Source organism: Lepisosteus oculatus, chromosome 2 (assembly GCF_040954835.1).
Source record: "Lepisosteus oculatus isolate fLepOcu1 chromosome 2, fLepOcu1.hap2, whole genome shotgun sequence".
NCBI classification, from domain to species: domain Eukaryota; kingdom Metazoa; phylum Chordata; class Actinopteri; order Semionotiformes; family Lepisosteidae; genus Lepisosteus; species Lepisosteus oculatus.
In genome coordinates, this window is record NC_090697.1 from 15,950,505 (window position 1) to 15,964,567 (window position 14,063).

A 14,063-nucleotide genomic window follows, 5' to 3' on the forward strand; every position below is an offset into this window, starting at 1 on the left:
CAAGCTAAAAACAAATACCACTTAAATAACTAAATTATCCAATTTAAAAAAATGTATCAATCATCATGGATAGTACACAATACAAAATGTTGCAAGATTGGTCACAGGAAATGTGATCTATTTTAATATTATGCTGTTCCATAATATAATTTAATGTATTTTTGTAAGAATTGCTTTATGCACTAGTAAGCCCTAAATATTTATAATATTGGTCACCAAAATACAGTAAGATATTGTTGCTCTGGGATCAGTAAAAAGAAGAGTGAATAGACACATTCCTGGGAAAGTCAAACTCTGACAAGCTTAAAGAACTGAACCTTTTGGGCCCTGAATACAGGAGGCTATGAGGGGACCTGATGAACTATTCAGAGACATGGACAAAGTCAACCCAAACTGCTTGTTTAGTAAAACCGCATTTCACGTCCATTCTTTGTAGGGTGAATTAATAATTTGTGTCTTTTGACTTTGACATTAAAAATGGTTATCTTCACAAAATTAACTGTTTGTCTTTATTCTGGGTGATGAATTGAGTAATGGCAATTCACAAGAATAATCTTATGTGGTCTTCAAATCTTATGTGGTCTTCAAATTGGTTTAAATTGTTAAATGTATTCCACGGTGCATAAAAAAAACTGTACATTTGTCAGATTTCAGTAATATCTGGGGTACAATTCAGGCTGACTCTGAAAGGTAAATACACTTTTCTGCAGTGAAATTTTATATGCTTCATTTTATAAGACTTCAGGGCCCTGCTGTAAGCAAGTTTCAGGCATTATTACATTGTTGCCTTCATAAATTATATAATAGTGACAGTGCCGTGTATAAATAATACTAATGCAGGTTCGGGTAAAATTCCAGTCCTTTTAAGTCTGCATGAAAAGCAAGAAGAATTGTTTTGGCTTTGCAATTTTATTCCACTTTCCCAGAGTTTGATTCTCGCGAGTCCATTGTCATTTATCATCTATAAAAGTAAAACTATTTCTTAATCATTTGGAGTCGTACTGTATATAGTATTTCTTTTAAGTGTTTCTTGTGTTAACATCATGATGATTCGAACAGTAACCTGTCTCACAGAAACATCTACAGTACTTTAAAATACATGTTAAACTCATCAATGGTTCTCGTTCTGTTTCCCTGTAAACCATTGTCTCATGATTTCATGCACGAAAGTGGAAAGCTGGCTCATTTAAAGAGTACTACAATAAAAAGCGTAACTGGTGTGCACAGGTGGCTCAGTTTTTTTTTGTTAAAGCAAAAGATAAATTTAGAAAGTAGATATCATCTGGAGAAGCCATGCGAAAAAATAATTAAGTGGGATTTTGATGAGAAAGTGCATTTTAAAACCTCAAGGATCATAACTGGAAGTAAAGACCTTGTTGTTATCAATACAAAATTAGCTTTTGGTGTGTGTGATTTGCATTTTATTTATTTTAGGCTAATACCAGAATCCTGAGGCTGTGAAGCTCCTGTTTAATTACTAACCTAGCTTTCTTTCCTTAAGACACGGCACAGTAATTTGGTATTATTTTATCTAAGCTGTATCACAGGAGTACAGAACCAAATATTAATGTTTTTTTTTAGTCACGTGTGTCCAGTTCTCCATTCTTTATTAATTTACCAAGTGTTTTTTGTCCGACCTTTGCCACTCCATAAACGCCCTTCACCACTCGGTCACAAATTTAATGCTCAATGACTTCCGGCACCTTTTAATCCCCACAGACACAACATGTGACGGCTTATTCAATTTATGTAGGTCCATATAAACTTTCAGCACATTGGTGTGCGGAAGAAAATGCATTGACCATCCTAACACAAAATGCTCTGTATTGTAAACCTGTGCATTAGAAAGGTTACCCAACGGACTTATTTTTTTTATTTTACAAGTTAAAGCTTTTGAAATTGAGCAAATATGTTTTTCCGGCTGCCAGCACTTACTCCAGGGTACATCAGATATTTGCAGGTAAGTGGCCCATGTAATTCTTACACATCTAATCAATACATAGCAAACATTTTCAGATTTTTTCTTTTTTCTAACAAAATATCTGAGACCCTTCAGTGCCTGGAATAAAATATTAGTTATATAAAAAAATAGTACATAACTAGGTGTTACAGTCCCATTAACTGTTTCATACTGATTATTTTACTGAACAATGTTTAATTTTCTCTGTGATTTGAAGATTTTCTTCAAAGTTTTAGGTTCATATTATTTGTTTTTGGTGGGATTTAAGGGTTTTTTAGTCCTTCTCACACACAATATCAATCAGTCTGCTTCATTAGCAGTTTTGTATCTGTGTACTTCTGGGACTCCCCATAACTGATTCTAGTCCTCTGTAGTTTTGGTTTTACATATTCAATCATCTTCAGTGAAGTGTGTGCAGGAGTTTTCTTGTTTGTCCATGAAAAGACACCAGTTTATTTTCTGGAAAGGTTGTAGTTGTGTTCTTGATTTAAGATAGTTTTGATAAAAAAGAATTAATGTAAGGTAATAAATATTCTTTTGGAAGGCTTATGTGTTACACATTGTCACCATATTGTTGTGGTTGATCTGATTTAGTCGTTTTAAAATTGAGCTTGTTTGGGGAAGGTCTAGATTATTAAATTTGCCCTGGGGGTGCTTGTTCTTTTCTTATATTAAGTCTTGAATTAATCTGTAATGGATTTTCTGTTTTTATTGGTGGGAGATTTTGAATATGTCATAGAATCCAACCATCTGGAAATATGTAATCAGTCTGTTTGTATCCACTGCTACACACTTGAATAATTAAGATAAAGTTTAACATAAAAAGGCTGTTTTGGAAAAAATAATCATTTAGATTACAGTAAAAAAGCAATGTTTTGTCATAGAAGAACCAAAGGTCTCTTACACAAATTCAATAACTGAAGTCAATGAGTATGCAGACTGAGGTGATCTGCATTCTCAGGAAACAGGCATTCCTCATGCTGTCAATAATGACAACATTGATGATCTATGTTAGACAAAGAAAATCTGTTTTTTTATTAACTACAGTATTTACCTTAGAAAATGTGACACCGCAAGTAATAGTTCCATAGAAGGCCATACTTAATACTTTCAGTAAATGTTTAAATAAATATAATAAATATTCTCTCATTCAAACATGCCTGTACAACAGGCATGCACCTGCATATTGTAAGACACAGTTAATCAGAAATAAGAATAAAAGTGCAGATAAGTCCTGAATAACAGCATCTTGGAGTAGGTAAGATATTAGTTTGATAAAGATTATAGGACTACTTAACCAGACCTGTAGTAATGGAATAAGGAATAAAGAAATAGCAGATATAATGCTTTTAAAAAGAACATCCTTTTCAGAAATAGCACGTGTGACCTTGCATTATATGCAGAACAGCTCTTAACTAGATTACCTCTCATACAGTATATTAAAAATAGGAAAATTCATAAACAATATTAAAAACATATAGTACATCTGCGTGTTCTTCTAAGAAAGGTAAATATCCAGCAATCAACAGGTCAAACACAAGGTAATCCAGAAAGATTATGTGGATAAAAATGTCTTCTACCTAAAGCAAAGTATAATCCCTAGACATGAAAGGGATCAGGGTTGAGGTAAGAACGTTTAATATATCTCACAAAACAGGATGTGCACTGGGTTAGAAATAGTAATCAGATCATGTGCAACAAAATTGAAATGTATTTTATTTAGCTAATTAAGACAGAATTCACATCCATAATGATAACCTTGAGATTCATTTATAGAGCAGGGGATTTCATGGATAGTTTTAGTGATGTACTGTACCATGCTAAAGAGTGCAACACTTGTATCTCCATAGAATTTTAACCCTTAATTGTGAGCAGTCCAGTTTCCAGAGTCCTAACCACTGCTCCATGAAATGTTTGTTGCAATGCAGTAAAATATCTGTGAAAGTTCTTGGATGCAACAAAGTTGCTGAACTAGTAATTAAAAAATGAGGAATGCAGTGAACTAATAATTGAAGTAAATTATTAGTTGTCCTATATGCAGAATTCGTATTTGTGTTTGTTGCATTTTAGTGCTAATGACACTTGTGTCAGCTTCTTTGTGAATTTCACCCAGTGTTATTGTGGTAGGGTTGAGTTGAAGGATGGAAGATTCATTTTCCACCAAATCCTCTTATTTATATCTAATGCTCTGATGCATAATATATCTGTTCTTTCACTTTATGAAGTTTGTATTTATAATGATGCTTCCCTTGAGCTTGCATAAACACACTGGCATTCTGTTAAATGAGTTGTGAACTTAAAGTCCGCCCTCACTGGAAGTGTCAGTTCTTGTTTATATTTATTTTTCTTTTGCCTTGTAACACAAAAATAATGACAATCTTTCACTATAATGACAATTTAGAAAAACATAAAGGCTGCCAAGGGCAGCACAGCACTGGGGCCCTGGGTTTAATTACAGACATACAGTAGGGTGCTATCCATGTGCGATTAGTATTTTCTTCTCATACTTGAATGGCTTCTCTCCAGGTGCTCTGGTTTCACAGTCCAAAGACATACTGATAGGTTAATTGGCTTTTTTCTGAAATATTGACCCTGGCATAGGTGTATTTGCCTGTGATGTGTCCTTGTGCTCGTTTCTTGCCAGGATAGGCTTAGCCCACTATGCCCCACAAGTAAGGTAGTCATTATTGTTGTTTTTTATTAACAATTTAAAAAAAAATCTCATACAGTTAAATTTTAAGATTTTAACAAAATAAGTTTATTCATTGTGGCTTCATAAATATGAATCGGTGTAGCTCCAGTTGTGCCTTATTGCATCATGGATAGAAACGTTTGTAGTAAATTTTAACACTGTCCCAAAGGTTGGGGACTAAATATACTGAGAATGATTTGTTTCTTCTGGCCACTGCAAAACACTGGAGCATCAACCCCACTGAAAGTGAGATAAGATGTGTTTGGTTCTCAAGGATATAAGAGATTGGTAGGTTTAGGCACTTTCTCATACATTATGACTGTGCATCGTAGTCTAATTTTTAGAAGCAAACCCAAGGATATAAGCTACTGCCAAGAGGCAGATTTTCCAATCACTTTTAAAGTTTTTAGTATTATTCTTTTGTTTTGTCAAAGCCTTCTGCTGCATCTGTCAACCTGTCACACATACAAATTTTAATTAGGTAAATGAAAGAAAATGGCTTTTTAATCATAAGGAGAAAGCAAATTTAGCATTGCTAATTCAACTGCTGTCTCCCAGCATACACAAGAGGGGGGTGTTGTCCAAAGGGACTTCGTGTTTTTGGTTTTTCTTTGATATTCTAAAAATCTCTTTTCCATATGAAAAGATATCAATCAGTTTGGAATGTACTGTACCTTGTTCATCTTCTACTGTCCTACGACTCCAAATGATTAAGAAATAGTTTTAATGATAAAAGTATAGGAAAGATTGTTTTAGATTCTAACCTAAATAATCAGTGGAAAATGTTATGTGAATGTCATGGCTCACTGATTTTACATAAGAAATGTTTCTTTCCTGTTATGCTTTCATAGCCATCCATAAACAACCATGAAAAAGGACCAAAGAAAAAGTACTTAATAATGTGAACAAAAATAGTGCCAAGCACTTTCGGTTTTCTTCTCTGCTTGATGTAGCTGTTTCTGATTTGTCTACTGTACCAGTAAGGCTTCAAGAGTTGACTAATTCAATGTATTCTAATCAGAGATGTGAATGAATTTAAAAAGGAGTACAGTTGTGTTTTGAATCCTGTCTACATTGACATGAATGCAGATCATGTCTACATTTAGTTTTCAGGACACTCGACGATGTCTTGAAAACTCAGCATACAGTAGGTTTGACTTCTTTCTTCTCTTTCAGACACAAGCCGCCCGCAATGTGCCTCCGAGGACAGGCGACTCTGTCATGCAGCGTGTAGCTGTGTTGCTGGGGATGATGGGAATTGGCATGTCAGGCTACAGCACCCGGCAGCTAACCTTACAGAAGAAACCACAGTCTCGCTTCTTGCGATAACTGTGGGGTTGCTCAAGGAAAAGCAAACTCCAAATGAAGAATCATGTTGGAATACCTGCAATAAAAATCACCTACTAGAGCTGTACGTCTGTCTCAGTACCACTGCACCGCCTTCATTTGTTGGACTTCTAATTCGTTGGCTTTTTTTGAAACTGCTGAATCAAAGCCATATGACGAAACAGCAGGGTGTTAAATCAGAGATCTTCTTTTCAAATGCAGTTCACTTCTTTATTTTCTTTTGTGCCTTGTCCAGTTAGGCTCATTGCAGCTACTCCTGCACTGGCACAACATCTTTGGAGACAGATGATTTCATTTTCAGTAGTAATACATACTAGGAAATATCTTCTTTAATCATTCGACCACAGAAGTTAAGGATCCAGTGCTATCAGAGGCAATGCAATGACAATCTCTGTTTTGTGTGTGCGACCAAAAACAAGTTTGAAGGCTTCCAAAATGGATCAATCTACTGATGAAGCTGGGTTTAAGTTGCAGGACTCATATTTTTTTACAGGTTTTGTTCAACACAAACGTCTCATGACCAAAAACAAGACAATCAGTATTCAGTTTTGAGTCCGTCACTGCAGGGCTGTTGTCAAGGGTAATCTAGCATGGCTCCTCTCTCTTCACTCTCTATTCTGATCCTTTTGTGTTCAATTGAAAGCTAATCCATGAACGGCACTTGTGAGACTTAAGTGGGTTTGAGCTATCAATTAATACTTTATAAGTCACTTGTCTCAATTAAAAGTGCCGGATATCTCTGTCTCAAATATTTATTGTGCTTATACCCTAGAAAAAGGTTAGAGTTGCCTAGCTCCTTATTTACTTTATTCATTGCACTGCACTTTCTTGTCCTGTGAAGGCTTTTAAGGAATATTTATAGTGAAGAAATGATAAATAATCATGTTGATGATTTCCAAAAACACCCTGATACTTAGCCAACTAAATACTTGGTGCTTTTAGCATTTTTTTAAACATTTGATTCATATATGCACTTGCACAGTTAAGAAGAGGAACGGGTACATTGAACTCCACTGCAAACCAGTGCAATAGAAACTGAGCTACATGAGGTCTTTCTGAATAAATCTATGATGCTTAATACTTGTCCTTTTATGTTGAAACAAGGTCCATTACAGTAACAATAGCAGATGTGAAACTTCTCATTATATAAAAACTATAATTTTACAAGTTAAAGGCCGAAGGTTGTGTGCAATTTGAAATTCAAGTCAATACTTTCCTGACTCAGATTGGCATCCCACTATGTATCTCCCAATGGAATTGAAGATCTTAATTTTATCACCTACTGTAAGACTCTGCTTGGCAGGTCACCTGCTAGACTCAGTAATCCAATCATTAATTACGTTCTTGACCTTCCTTTACCTTCTCTCAGTGGCATTACTCTGCTGTCAACTAAGAGGCTTTTGTCCATCTGCTATGCGTGGGCTAAATGGGAAGACTGAAGAAAATGATAATGTTAAAGGGGCAAACATCCACAAACCTTTGGTATCGCTGAATAAAAGTTACTTGATAATACAATACACACACTTTTTATAAACTTTTATTAACACTTTCTTCACATGTACTGTAAAAATCTAATAATAATACTGTACTATGAGAAATGTAAAAAAGTTGCCCTGGGACATACAGTAATGAACACACTTGTTTTGAAGATCCACATGGTAAATTTCCAGTTACTTCACTTTCGAAGCTACCGAGAAATGAAGTGCTGTAATGATACTACTTACTGTAGCCACCAACGAACCAGAACTGGAGATCTTGAATTTGATGGGTTCCTGCGCAGCAGAGGTTTAATATAATTATACTTCATTTTTCCCTTCATTGAAACGAGGACTGTTCTTTCCTGATCTTTATTTGTAGATTTTGTTTCCATAGTGTTTTTCTTCTGCATACTTGTAACTGGATTGGTGCCCATTTGAAAATCATTTGTATGACCAAAGTAAGGAGATCATATTTGAGATGAAAATAATAAGAATGAAAATTATAAAACTACTTGAAAGTTTTTTTTATCTGCAACAAAGCATGAAAGTGTACAGTAAATTGTATATGTCTTGTTATTTAAAAAATGTGTGAATCCAGTAGGAATATAATACAAGTCAGCTGCTAGTCAATGCTCTAAATCTTTTGAATGTTGACTGTAGATAATTTAGTAAATAGTAAAAAGTAAATAAGAATTTTGGCGGCTCATCATTTGTGATCAAACTTGTGTTTGTGCAGAACCTGTAGTTCTCGTATTTTGTTTAATGAGAATTACAAAAAATAACTCGGATTGTATGGTGAAAAAACTTTAACTGTTAAACAGTCCCTTTTATTGGTTCTGAATGATTACTGAATCGTAACCTTTAACAATATTTACTGTATTGAACAGCTTGTTTATGAGAAAACAGATTGTAATGAAAAGGGGAAGACAGTTCCATCTGTGAAAAATTCAAAGAGTATCAGAATGAATGGAGAATGATAAAATCACGCCATCCATTTAGGAGCAAATGTTTTAACGCTGTGCAAATAATGCATTATGCATTTTTTCAATCTGTAGGAAGAGTATTGACTGAAGTATTCACAATCCTCAAAAGTACTGACAGAGTCTACTTAGTGATCTTCTTCAAGGTCAGCAGAGAATCATGAACTGAAGGACACAAATGAGTACATTTAAGTGCACTTAAGACTGAGAACAGGAAGCACATCTTTTAATAAAGGATCGTGGGAGTCTGGAACAAGCTACCCAGCCGTGCTGTTGAAGTAGATACCATGGCTTCTTTCAGGAAACATCAGGGAAGGATTCTCTATCTCTGTTTTATTACCTACTCATATTAAATAAACTCTAAATGGGCCTAAAGGCATCCTATTGTATGCAAACTTGGTATTATCAAATGAATAACAAATGCTGAAGAGGCTGTTATTTTCGACCATAACTGACATTAAATAATTTCTATCAATATAATTTGCCATCAGTTTAAAAAAATAGTTAAATGGTGTCCAATTTGTCACAAAGTGTCTTTCAGGACCCAATGCAGACAGCACAATCCAGAAGGGAGTGAGAAAACACGGGGGAAAAAGACTAGGATAGGGGCTGGAAGAAGTACAGGGGGCGTGTCCAAGGGGCGCTGGTGTTCAGGGAGGAGAATATCCAGAGTGAAGCCAGAGTCCAAAGCCGGGTGATCCATCCTGACATACAAGACGAGTTAAAAGCCGGAGCAGGATCCGGTGAAGGTTCAGGGGAATAAAAAACAGGTAATGGGGCACGGTGCCCCAAGCCCCAGACCCAGATGGTCAGGACGCCGTTGTGAAGCCTATGCCGTCGAGTCGCTCCTGGACTCGTGGGTAGGCGGGCTTCCGGGCGTCCATCTTCCAAAACTGAGCCCAGATTGGCAGAAACGTCTGGACTTTTTTTAGGATGGGGGCAGGAACCAGAGGCAGGTGCAGGAGATAGAGAATAAACGAGGAAAGGCTGGAGGCTCCTTAAGGGGAGGGGTTTACAATCGTGACACAATTGTGTTTTAAATGGACATCTTTTGAATATTTTTACACTTTCACTTCTGGAAATATAGAAAAATCTTAATTAGTTGATGATCTTAGTAAGTATTTAATTCTAACAAATTACAGGATTATTTTTATTGTCAAATCTGCAGTTCGAAAGGTTTATATGACAGCACAATTGTTTATAGTCTTATAGTGCTCAGATGAGAAGATAAGCAAATTCTGATGGTTTAAACATTTTTTTGTTGTTTTGCTGTTAGTTTGCTTACAGTTAATGAAGCATTAGGTATTGAGTTTTGTATTAGTCTGGTTTTGCAGTGTGTACAGCTCAGTATACTAGTTTGGTCTTACGGGAGTCCTGTGATTTATTTAAAAGAACAAATTAAAGTTATTGATGTATATACATTTTAAACCATTGAGACAACTCCGCATTAAAATGCAGTACCTCTAGAAGGCCCAGAGTAATAGTTTATCATATGAAATAAGAGATAGCATGACCAAGTGGATTTTCAGAATTCAATAAATGCACTTTTGATTATCTATAACCCTTACTAAACAGCAGGATTGAGACTTGCATTTTTTCAGCTGATAATTATATTATTTTTGTTGTTTGAGATTAATCGGTAACCTGATGATTCAAAAGAGAAAATGCCTCTATGTTGGTCTTGTGCAATACTTCTTTTATAAAGCCTTTGTACGTAGAATTAATTGCCAATTTGACTTTTTTGTCCCTTTTTTTCAAATAAAGACTGTTAAGAAACATAGCAAAAGTGTTGTTTAGATTGTTGTGCTTTCTTACAAATGGAGAGGATATACAGTACACAGTTCGGCACAAAAGTATTGGGATCATTATTAACATCCATCCATTTTCTAACCACTTCTTCCAATTCAGGGTCACATGGGAGCCGGAGACTATAGGAGCAATGGGCACAAGGCAGGGTACACCCTGGACAGGGCATCAGTCATGCTAGGCACACAGACACTGAAACGCACCAAGGCCATTTTCTCCCAGAAGCCAATTCACCTATGTGTATGTTTCTGGACTAGAAGCCGGAGCACAGGAGGAATCCCTTAAAACTTCCTAACACCACTCTGTTTATCCACCCAGATAACACTGGAGGACTGGAACTTAACCCAGGGCCTCCAGTGCTGCAAGGAAGCAATGCTGTGCTGCCCTCATTATCAACATCTTTAAGTGAGAATAATTGTATTAACACAAATGTATCGTCGTCTTAAGCTACTTGGAATCTTGACTGCTACCTCGGGTATCCACCATGATGAACCTGTGTTAAAAAAAAAATAATAATACTGATAAATGTCTAATTTGAAAAGAAATAGTCCATTAAATTATTCCCAATTAAAGGTGTCGATACTTTTGTCTGTGACTGTATAGAAATCCAAATTTAATCATTTATACAAAATGATTTACCCCTTTCTCCGAACACACTTTACGCTGAACAAGACTGGTCCTATTCAGTTCTACAGTAGGACAGGAGACTAATAAGTCCAGGTTGATCCTGCAAGTGTCTAATTTGGTTGATCCTGCAAGTAATTTGGTCGATCCTGCAAGATCCTGCAAGTGTCTAACTGGCTAGTGGCAGGCCAGTAGGTGGCGCTCTTCCCTCTCTACCAGAGTTCTCAAATAAATACCCCAGCTGTGGACTTTAATCCCAATGGCCTGGCTAAGTCACACTATGGTTTTAGACAACCTACAGCGACCACTTAATTTAAAACAATTTCGCACTTCTCTGCTTCACCCTGGTGGAACCGCATTTCAGATGGGATGTAAAACACTTACTTGTATATACAGTAGCTTATATGTCTGGACACTCCACTCAAAGCACTTTACAGGTACTGGTGACTGCTGTCCGCCACTAATGTGTGCCAGTACACACACCACATATCAGCTATCAGTGGAAAGGAGAACTGGGTAATGAATCTATCTTTTAGAGTATGGAAAGAAAAAAAGTTAACATCAAGCCGTTTCAATAGCATCTGTAAAAGTATCCATCTCCTTGAAATCTGTAACATACAATAAATCTTTGATATCATCTAAGTCGTCCTTTGGTACACTTCCATTTCTATCAGTAGCTGTGTTTTGTGGTGTTCTAGATCAAACCCTACTACTTAGCAGTATGAAAATTGTGATTAAATCCAGAAGAGGTTATGTTTTGACTGCTGTTAATGATGACAAGATTTTAAATATTTCTGAATGAAGCTGGCGCTTAGGGAATATTTCCTTTTGCTCGCTAGGTGTCAGTAATGAGTTTGGAATAAAGAATTTTAAGAATGTTATATACTAACATCAGAATAAGAATAAGAATACCTTACACATATAGTGTTTTTCTGGACACTCCACACGAAGTGCTTTACAGAGAACAAAGTGGTCGTATTATTATTACTGTACATTACACAAGCTCCTCTTTGTGTGTTCAGGACATCATTAATGAATAATGCTGGTTCCATTTTCAAGAAGGAACTTTTTATTTCATGAAAGTAATGGACGTTGTAAGATAAGCCTTATATTCTAATGTTCAAACAAACATTTGGTGTTTGTGTTTGTAAATGCCTCTGTTTCATCCAGGGTAAAGTCCTATTTTATGCTCCAAGCTTCCAAGACATGCTCTGGGCTGCCATTAAATTCATAAGGAATAAATCATTTTCTGATAAAGAAAAAATGGGAAGTGTGCATGTAACTTTGTACAATTTGTGGTTCTGTTTGCAAGCTTAAGATAATCAGTCAAATACGCACATACTGTGTATGCAAACAGCTATGATTCTTTAATATTCATAAATATTCTCTAAATTATCTATATTGCCCACTTTCAGTCATAATTGCCCCAGTGATCTAATTGTAAACCTTTAGGTATGTCATTTTAGCAAGGAAAATCAATATGAAATTTCAAGTTTTATTTCTATCATTACATCTAATTGAACTTTTCACATCAATATGATAACTGATTCAAAAGGACCAACTTTAAAAATACATAGAAGCAAACCAAAAATAGTTTAATGTTGTGCTGATAAGTGTATGTATATATTCTGTAAATGAAAAGGACTTATTCAGAGCTGCCTGGAGCAACTTTATCACTACTGCACTACAGAAATTTGTATGATATGAAGTCATTATAGATTGGTCTACAGCTTAATTAAGTTATGTTTATCTGTTATGATCTTTTATAGAGCAGTAATTAAACATTTTTTCACATACAGTATATACTGAACACCAGAAGAAACATCATATTGTGTATTGATACTCTATGTATGTGTGTATATCTGCTCTGCCGCTGCTGGGATTCACACACATGATCAGAACACTCCCAGTACCACTGCTTAGATAGCATCAAACTCTGCCACACCAAAAGACCATATTCTTCTGTCCTTTTACACTGTCTAGGTTTCAAAAAGGTGATATGTAACATGTTCACTGTACTGAACCCAGCTAGAAATATTTATAGAAACATAAAGGATATACATTCCAAATATTATTTTAATTTCTTTGACACAGTTTTTATTCATTTATCTTTCATGATGAACATATGAAATGCTATGCTGCAAACTCAAATAGAAACACATTTATATGAGATTTTGTATCTGATCTAATTATTCCATAATATCAAAGTTTGTTTTCACTTGTAATTTGAAAGAAAACATTTAAATGCCTTGCTTTAATTAATATTCACCACATTTGCTATGACGCTGTAAATTGAGCCTAGATGTATTCAGAACATAACATAGTTTTCACATTTTGTTGTCTTAATGCTGCCGGGCCTCCAGCAGTTCGCCTTTCTACTGCTTCAGTAATGCTAGTTTTCCTGAGCTCTTACACTATGCTAGCCCTTGACGCAGGTTTTTAACGTGGCTTCTTGACGCCTCGCTGTTGGTCCCCTCTCTCCAGCTAGACACACTAGCCTCTCTTCCCCATCAGCAGCAACCTCGCAGAACTGCTAAGAGCGAGCACACCTTTGAATTGAGAGCAGTGCAGCTCTCATGTGTCAGGATCCTAAAGCCTGACAGATGGAGATTCCACTGACTGTCCTGTCACAGCATCATTTGTAATCTTCCAAGATGAGACACTATAGGAATGGTCCGAAAAATTTAAAACTGACAACATGAGGCACTTACACTAGGGCTGGTAGGAGCGTGGATCATATCGTTGACCCCATACTCAGCCTTATCGTTGAAACACCCTGACTTGTTTCAGGAAATGGCTGGTTAAGATTCTCAGCTCAATTACCAAATTCATATCACATTTCCTACTAGCATTGTGTTACTGTAGCATTTTGCTTAAAAGACATACACACCAGTTACAAAAATGAATGATCCAGATATGAGTTTCAGAAAACAATAAAGTCCTTTTCTGCCTTGTATTTGAACTCTGCCTAATTGTTACGGATTCGGTAAGAGAAACCGAAATCAGTGAATGAACCCATTGCAGGAGCTGATAAAGCCTAGCCGTGATCCAAAGAAAGCCGTAGTTGAAGAAACGAGCCGAGAGTGCAGGGGAAGCCAGAGATCCAAAACAGAGCGTGAGTACCGAAGCCAAGCCGTGATCCGAAAAACCGTCATCAAAGGGGGAAAAACCGTAAT